At 39.7% G+C, this 9,133-nt stretch overlaps 1 pseudogene; it reads right to left on the bottom strand.

Moving 5' to 3' along the window:
• Window positions 1–5,754: 5,754 nt before the first annotated feature.
• LOC149235925 (putative pentatricopeptide repeat-containing protein At3g13770, mitochondrial pseudogene) lies at window positions 5,755–8,685 on the bottom strand (annotated as a pseudogene).
• Between the last annotated feature and the right edge of the window lie 448 nt (window positions 8,686–9,133).

The following is a 9,133-nucleotide window of genomic DNA, read 5'->3' as shown; positions in this document are numbered from 1 at the left end:
TTACTTGATAAAGTTGGGATTCACAAGGAGCAATGTTGATCCAAACTTGTACTTCAAAACGGTCCAAGGTATGCCTCTCATTTTGGTATTATATGTTGATGACTTATTCATGACAGGTTCAGACCCTCTCATTCTAGAATGTAAGAGGAAGTTGGCTTCCGAATTTGAGATGAAAGACCTTGGTTTGATGCACTATTTCCTGGGATTAGAAGTATGGCAAAAGCCGGGCGAGATTTTCCTTTCACAAGGAAAATATGTTGTGAAACTCCTAGAGATATTTGGCATGGTTGAATGCAAGTCCTTGCCTACTCCTATGGAAATGAATTTCAAGAAGCTATGTGGAGAAGTTGCTAGACCAAACATAGCAAACCCTTCTGAGTATAGACAATTGGTTGGTGCCCTGATGTTTCTTGTGAATACTCTCCCCGACATATGCTTCTCAGTTAACAATTTGAGTCAGTTTATGACCGAGCCTCACCATGTACATTGGGTTGTTGCCAAGCATGTTCTCATCTATCTACATGGGACTATTAACCTTGCACTAAGATATGTCGCTGGAGATGTTAGACTACATGGATATAAAGATGCAGATTGGGTCAATAATGTTGTTGACATGAAGAGTACTTTCGGATGTTGTTTTAGTCTGGGATCTGCCATGATATCATGGATGAGTAGGAAGCAGAAATCCATAGCCCTTAGCACTACTGAGGCCGAGTATATCGCATCTAGCCTTGCGAGTTGTGAAGCAGTTTGGTTGAGGAAGCTCTTTGGAGAGCTATTTGAGCAGGTTCTAGACACGACAATCATCTGTTGTGACAACAAAAGTGGGATTCGTTTGTCCGAGAATCTTGTGTTTCACGACAAGTCCAAGCATATCGAGATCAGATATCATTACATTTGTGGCATGGAGTAGATAAGGGTTGTGAGACTTCGTCACATTTCGACAGATGAGTAGATAACCAACATCCTCACCAAGCCTTTGTCGAAAGGGAAGTTCTTGGCCTTCAAAGAGCATCTTGGACTGGTTGACATGACCCTTTCGAATAAGGGCCCAGGCTAATCAACAACACTGAGCAGTGCTCTTTCCCCTTGGTTGAGCTCCCAAGGTGTGGAATGGAGCTATAGGGCTCCTGGGGATGAGAGAGCTCTGACCAATAAGATGTTGAGACCTAAGATCTCCCCTAGTCAAAGTATGCCCCAGTTCACGTCTTGCCTACTATGTGGGATAGCCTCTCCCATATGGCCAATGGGTTGAGGGACTTGGGATAGAGTGTGATCCCTACCCCCTACAGTAGGTGGATCTCGCCCAAGTTAGTGGATGCATGTGTTCTACCATCTGACTCTTTAGGGTTAAGATGGATGATCAGGGACAATAAGGTAGAGTGTGATCCTCATGTTCATCTCACCTATTGCCAAGGACTTTGGGATAGAGTGTGATCCCTACACTTGGGATAAGTTGGTCTTGCCTGTTATCTTTGGATCCGAGTGGTATCTATGGCTCGCCAATGATGATGACGATGATGATTTTGGGTGGTAGTAGAATATTCCCGATGGTGATAAAGGCGGGGTGGTAGCTGAAGCTCCCCTGCAACAGTTCTTCTTTAGATTAGAGAATGTTCAGCATGAGATGAGCAGAGACAAGCAGAGATGGTACATGATGACAGAAGGATATGATGATCGATGGACATAATATTGATAGGTGGAATTCTCCCTAGTTGAGAGGGAGTGTTAAATTATGCAACTAGGGTTAATTCCACTTTGGACAACTCATTTGATGAAGATAATTGTTGCATTAAATTCCTCTCTTCGAGAGGACCAAAATCGACCTAAAGATCACCCATTTTGGACAAGCAAAAGTTGGAATTTTAATTTATTCTCACTCATGTAAAATTGTTAAGGTCAGCCTCACATTTATGTAGGCTCAAGATGCCCATTCGACTTGTCCTTTTACCCACTCGGATTGGTATAAATACAAGAGACATCACACCTCATTTGGAGCATCAATCAACACAACATATATTCTCTCTCTCCTCTTATTATTGGTTTGTACAGCTCAGAATTGGAAGGACTCCTCTCACACGTGCGAAGGACAGAAGACACCTTTGACTGGGCCGAATTGCAGGGTTGTTTCAGGGCATTGACCTGCGTTGACTTGGGCACATTTGACATGCTTTGACTGTGTTTTCTTTGGGACTGTTTCTGTTTCAAGAGGCCACATTGGAGGGCACAGAAGCCGAGGAGATCTGGGCACTTTGACCGCAGACTTCACCTCTACGTTGACCAAGTTTGACTGTTCAGATTGGCACTGTTTTGATAGATTTTTAATCTACTAAGGAGGCTGAATTGAAAGCCCTTTGACCGAGCTGCTGGAGGACAATTTTGACCCTTGACCATTGACTGGTTAGGGTTGACTCTAATGTTGACTGCTGTTGACCGAATCAGATTACAGAAGGTTCAGATTTGACCATTGTTGGCTACATCTCTTTACTTTGTCTCTGCTTTGGATAATAGTTTGATATTGAATATTGACATTGGATGTTGGCTAAGTCAAAGTTTGACTTTGACTCTTGGATGATGTACTCTTTTTGCTGAACATTTGAAGACAATCTAATAAGAAGAAGATTTGCAAGGGTTTTCCCCACAGTGGGTTTTGCCCTGGTCTTTGACCAAATTTGTGTCTCTTGTCTCTTGGTTGTCTTTCTATGTGCATTTGTTTATTTGTTCTATCTACTATTGCTCTACTGCTGTTGGAAAATTGAAGAAGTGAAATTGAGAAAATGAATGCCATTAAATATTGTTGAAGTAATAGTTGCAACATAGAACAAGTGATGAAAAATTAGCAAAGAAGTCATCTATCACTCATGAGATTGAAGGTTAGGGATTTAACCCAAAATGAAATTATAAAATAAGCCCAAGGAAGAGGTGAAGACGCATTGTGATTAAGGAAGCAATTTTCTCAAGAAGTGAGAGACTTAATGACTGAAGAAAAGAAGTGTGCAACAAAGGCTTTCCATAAGGAGAATTTGTGAGGGTCGGGTTTGAGGAAAGAGTCCAAAACTTGGAGGAAAGTAGAGGCCAAGATTTTGTGCATGCCAAAAGTTGGATAGAGAGAGAGAGAGATATTTACAGTTGGTTGCGTGGAGGACGAATGATTACAGCTGGGGGGCGACACTTTGCCAGGGTCGAGTCATCTTCTAGAGCAGTCGATTTCCTTGGGCCGAAAATCCAGTGGGCAAATTTCAGGTACAAATATTTACTATAATTTCTATGTATTTCTTTGTGGGTCAAAGTGCTAAATTTTCCAGATTAATAAAAGCGAAGGGAGATTGTTGGGCAGAAAAATTTTGTTGTTCTTGTGGTGATTTTCCTATTTATTTTCGTTGCATAGTTTTTATGGTAAAGTTAAAAATACTAGTGTGTTTATTTCCAGCAATTTTAGAATTATTTTTGCATAAATGATTTTATGGGTATACAATAATTGTGGAGAAAAATTAATTAGACCTATGAGGCCATCTAGAGATAAGCCCCTAGAGTTATTAATATGCTTAAATTTTGACAACAGAAGCAATTTAGAGCCTTTATGTTTATGTATTCTCATTCATATATCGATTGCATTAGAAGTTAATTTGTTATGATCACCCTTAGATGCTGTGTACATGAGAAAAGTTTGCATATTTTATGTATAATGGTCTAGATTTGCATGGATATACATGAAAATATATATTTTTAATCAAAACTTGAATATTATATGAGTCTTTTTGTCAATTGGCTTTGTCTCTATTTTCTTTACCAGTTCCTAATTTGGAGTTGAACAGCTCGATCCTTATAACATCGGGCAACATCAAATAATGACATAGCATGGGATGATAGTGGATGTCTTGACATGGGGGTTGGGTTTGTGCTAGGGATGGTTGGACAAAAAGCTTGATAAAGATCAAGGCTAGAATTTTGCAAAATGAATGCCCCACATAGTACTCCCTCTTTGTAGCAAACTCTTGTGCTCAAACTTCTGAGGTATCAAAACCATGTTACCCTATAATACAGTGTATCCATGTAGGAATGACTTTGTGGATTCCAATGAATGTACATGCCTTCATACCCATGTTTTGCTTCCAAAACAAACTGCTTGACCTTCAACAAAGACAGCCCAACAGGTGATTCAGTATAATTGTAAAATATGGATAAGTTGAGAGCATTCCACTTTATAGATCCTAACAGAGGTGCAACATAATTAGCACCTTCATAAATAACAACATGGTGCATCAAAAGACTTCTGAATATCTCTATGGAGAGTGACAAGGCTCTAGGACATGATGACATTCTCATATATCCAAACAATAAAATCCTTAACTTTGGATACCATATCTGAAAGATGCTGAACAAGTTTGACACATCAGAAAGTCAAAGAATCACCGTCATTGAAAGAAGCAATTACAGTACATACCTACATAGAGAAGACGTCCTCCGTAATACCCATGCTAGATCCAACTTAGCATTCTTTAATGAATTTTTCCCAACGACTGCTATACACACTTCCTGAATGAAAGGAAACAGGACAGTTAAAGTGCATTAGAGCTACGAAAGTTCTGTCAACATGGGCAGTAAACAGTGACCGATAATGCAAGCAATATAACAGGCTTTCATGCAGATAAAGTTTTGCATGAAACTTATATGTATCATTTACTGACAATCAAAGCAAGGAAGTAAACAAAAAAGCTCCTCTCGCACTCTTTATGTACCATGTTCAAAGCAAATTTATCTTCTCTGTATGCATTCCATCTTAATGCAATCTCAGTTACAAGTGATCCTTTTGATTCTTTCCTCCCAGGCCTGTTTATTTTGGAAACAAAGCAATATTTCATGTTAGAGTTGAAGGAAGACAGAAAAAAAGACATTATTTACAACAGCTCAAAACAAGAGCCGCTTAGAAAGACCGGTTGATGGCCTTTCCAATAATCCCCAACAGGTGAAAACCAAAACCTAACTCCAATGTAGATGAGAAACTAGTCATGCAGGAAGAATAGGAAACGAGTCTTACAAAGCACGCTTGAAGAACACTGGTTCTCTTGCTCTTTCAGTAGGTGATTCATACAATTAGACAACTCCTGGCTTCCTAGACACTCAAAAAGCACATCCTCAACCAGATATTATAAAGAAGATATGTGAAATTCTTACCTCCGCTATTCTAAAGGAGAAATTTAATCATCTTATTCAGGGGCACTTGCATAGTAGTTTCATTGAAATCCTTTCACTAGTCAGCAATGCTATTGCCAAAAATATGCACCAATTCCCCTTCCAAGTACTTCAGATTTGAAAGCATGTATACCGTCACCATATTTCAAAGTTTGCAACTTTTGAAGATGGTCCAAGCATCTTTGCCTTCTCAATCTGTTTTCAAGGAAAGGCTATTGTGCCATCTCCGCTGTGGCATATTCCAATCACAACTTTGTTTCACCCAAATGTCTCTATTATCCTTGATCCAAACCTCTCCAGATAATATGTGTGCTGCTCCATTTATTCATTGCAGTTTAAGAACTCTTCGAATTACTCCAGGAAGCTACTCAGTTATGATTTCCATTTCTTTGGTACATGCCAGGAGAAATGATTTGCCACAGAATTAGTGCTGAAATGAGAATATAAGAGGATGACGAAGTGGAAGATTAAGCAATAGCAATATTCACAAATAGTTCATACGAAGTTAAGGCATGAATAATAAAGTACCATTCAGACAATTGTTGACTTGAAACATAAGTGTGCCCCGTTTTTGCCCACCAAGAGAACGATATGCATTCTCAGATTATTGGACATTCAGCTGAGAGTCACCAATAGTCCCCACAAGTACACAGGCCATCCTTGAAATGATGGAATCGATTTGAATCCCTTACAATAATCTCTCGCCCAGCAATCTGAGTTATGAACTTAGATGCTGTATGACAGTCACCACAGACACGAAGGTTTTTAAAAATTCTGATAGGAGTACCCGGATGTGTGCTGATCAGACCAAAAGCAATGGCCAGCTTCTCACTGTGGTGGAATAGAAAGTGTTCCTTCTGCTCCTGCTCCACATCATGTAGCACAAAGTTTGTGTCAGGAACATACCCTGCAGCTTTCATTTGACCACTCAATCTGTCTACCATTGCGTAAATATCTTCAGTCTGTGGATGTGACTTATCTTCTGCAACAAACACATGGACATGGTTCTTGACCTCAATCCAACTGTGTCCTGGCTCCTTTTTCACTCCCCTCTCTTTCATCAATTTCCTCACATTTGCTACATCAGCCCATCTTCCAGCTGCAGCATAAATATTTGATAATAACACGTATGTTCCAGAGTCTTGTGGCTCCAACTCAAGAAGACATTCTGCCACACGTCTTCCTACCTCCATGTTGCCATAAATTCTACAGGCACCCAGAAGTGTTTGCCATACCAAAGCTCCAGGCTTTGCGGACATTTTATTGATAAAGTCCTCTGCCTCATCAAGATGGCCAGCACGGCCAAGGAGGTCAACCATGCAGGCATAGTGCTCCATTCTGGGGATGATATTATAATCAGCACTCATGGAATCAAAGTAGTAACGAGCTTCTTCCACAAGGCCAACATGGTTGCATGCAGAAAGGACACCCACAAATGTAATATAGTTAGGTTTCACGTCTTCCTCTTGCATCTTTCGGAAATGTTGGAGAGCTTCCTTACCATACCCATGCTGAGCATATCCCACAATCATTGCAGTCCACGATACAACATTGCGTTCAGGAAGTGTGCAGAAAATTGTGTATGAATCCTCTATGCTTCCACATTTACCATACATGTCAACAAGAGCACTCCCAACAAAAACATCCGACTCAATTCCAGTTTTTATTGTGTATGCATGGACCTGTTTGCCTTGTTCCAGAGCAGCTAAGCCTGCGCATGCCCTAAAAAGGCTGGTGAACGTGAACTGATTTGGCATGTCACCATCTTGCCGCATGTGGCAAAAGAAACTCAGTGCAGCCTCGCCTTGCCCCTGCTGAGCATATCCTGCAATCATTGCTGTCCACAAGACAGTATCTTTTTTACTTATTTTCACAAAGACATGACGTGCATCTTCTAGTTTCCCACATTTCAGATACATATCAACAAGGGAACTAGCCACAAATTTATCTCGATCGAATCCTGTTCTAAAAATGTGGGCATGAACCTGCTTTCCCAGTCCTAGTGTGTTAAGGCTAGTACATGCCCTAAGAACACTACTAAAGGTGAACTCATTCGGCTTCATATCTGGAGATTGTCCTTGGCGAAAAAGTTCCAAAGCTGCCTCACCATCCCCATTAAGTGCGTAACCTGCTACAATAGCATTCCATGACAGAAAACCTTGCATTGGCATCTCATCAAACACTTCACGTGCAATATCCAGGCTCCCGCATTTAGCATACATTGTAATCAGAGCATTCCCTACAGACATATATGGTTCAAATCCTGTTTTAATGACATGGCAATGGATCTGCCCACCCTGTCTCAAAGCTTCTGAATTAGCACAGGCGCTAAGAAGGCTGGTGTAAGTGAACTCGTTACCATTAATACCTGCCCATTGCATCTGTTTAAAGAGCTGAAAAGACTCCAAGCAATACCCCTTCCGAGCATAGCCTGCAATCATTGCACTCCATGAAACGACATTTGGGCAGCACATTCTGTCAAACACTTGGCATGCATCCTCTAAACTTCCACATTTTGCATAAACATCAACGAGTGTATTTCCCAAAAACACATCAGTTTCAAGCCCAATCTTACTGATACGTGCATGAACCTGTTTACCCTCTTCCAGAGCTGCCAATCCAGAACATGCTCTGAGTATAATGGCAAATGTAAATGGGCTTGGCCTCATGCCCATCTCTTCCATTTCACACAAAAGCTTCAGAGCTTCTTCTCTAAACCCATGTTGAACATATCCCGCAATTATGGCGTTCCATGAGACGATATCTCGTTGAGTACTTTTGTCAAACAGTTTGCGTGCATCAACCAGAACACCACATTTTGCATACATGTTGACAAGCCTGTTCTCTAGATATCTATCAGGCTCGAATCCGTTTTTTATCATGTGAGCATGGACTCTCCTGCCCTCTGCAAGTGCCTTCGTCTTCACACAACCCTGAAGGAGATGCACGTAAATACTTGAATCCGCACGAACGCCTAAACGATCCATAAAATGCAGGATGTTGAGCGCCTTTTCCAATCTCCTCTCTTGGCACAATGTATTATTGGTTATTGTTTCTTGCTCATAACCATGGTTTCCACTTGGGTTTATGTCAGCCGAAATGGCGACCATTGAAATACCATATCCGATGTTTTTATGTGCATTTATGGACCAATTCCACAGTTGAAAGCTTGCAAGTTCGAGTAGATGAGTTGATTGCCTGTGATTTTTCAATACAGATATCTTCTGCGTCTTCACAATCATGCCTGCCCTTCCAATTCATCCATGACTACCAATTGCTCCAATTATGATTAGCAGTCCCTTCAATGTAGAATGCTGGTAGAAATGTAAGTTCAAATTTTACGGCTCTCGGGTCCCTGTATGTGGATCATGAACCTCTCGTAAACATCCAGCTAACGCAACCAAAGACAATAATTCTAAACAGGTTAGGCTCATATGGTAGTTTGGAACCAAAGCAAGCAGTCATCACATGGAGCAAAATTTGAAAGGAAGAATCACTTCTCATTTTGGATAATAAAATTTTATATATATGTTTTTTTTTTAATATAATTGATGATAGTTATTCTCTTTTCTTCAAAATATTGAATTTTTTCAATACAATAGAATGGTCCTACTTCCACTAAATTATTATTATATGAATTTAGAAATATTGTAAATATTGTTTTTCAAAATTTTAAAAAATTGTAAGATTAAAAGATATATATTTTAAATTTTAAAGTAAATTGGAAAAAATATATTTTATGTTTTAATAAAATATTTCAAATATATTATAATTTTAAAAAATCAATTATATTTATTAATATTTTTTATATAGATAGGGGAGGTAGGAGTGAGAGAAGTTAGCTTTTATTTTAATGAAGAAATAAAGATTAATTATGCATGGAGTTTGGGAAGTGCTACTAATAATCAAGCTAAATTTCTACCTATGTGGTAGGGGTTAG

The sequence above is a fragment of the Pinus tabuliformis genome, chromosome 8 (assembly GCF_031772625.1).
Source record: "Pinus tabuliformis cultivar Carrire ecotype Pingquan chromosome 8, CPIR1, whole genome shotgun sequence".
NCBI classification, from domain to species: Eukaryota; Viridiplantae; Streptophyta; class Pinopsida; order Pinales; family Pinaceae; genus Pinus; species Pinus tabuliformis.
This window is presented reverse-complemented; position numbering and strand designations above follow the sequence as displayed.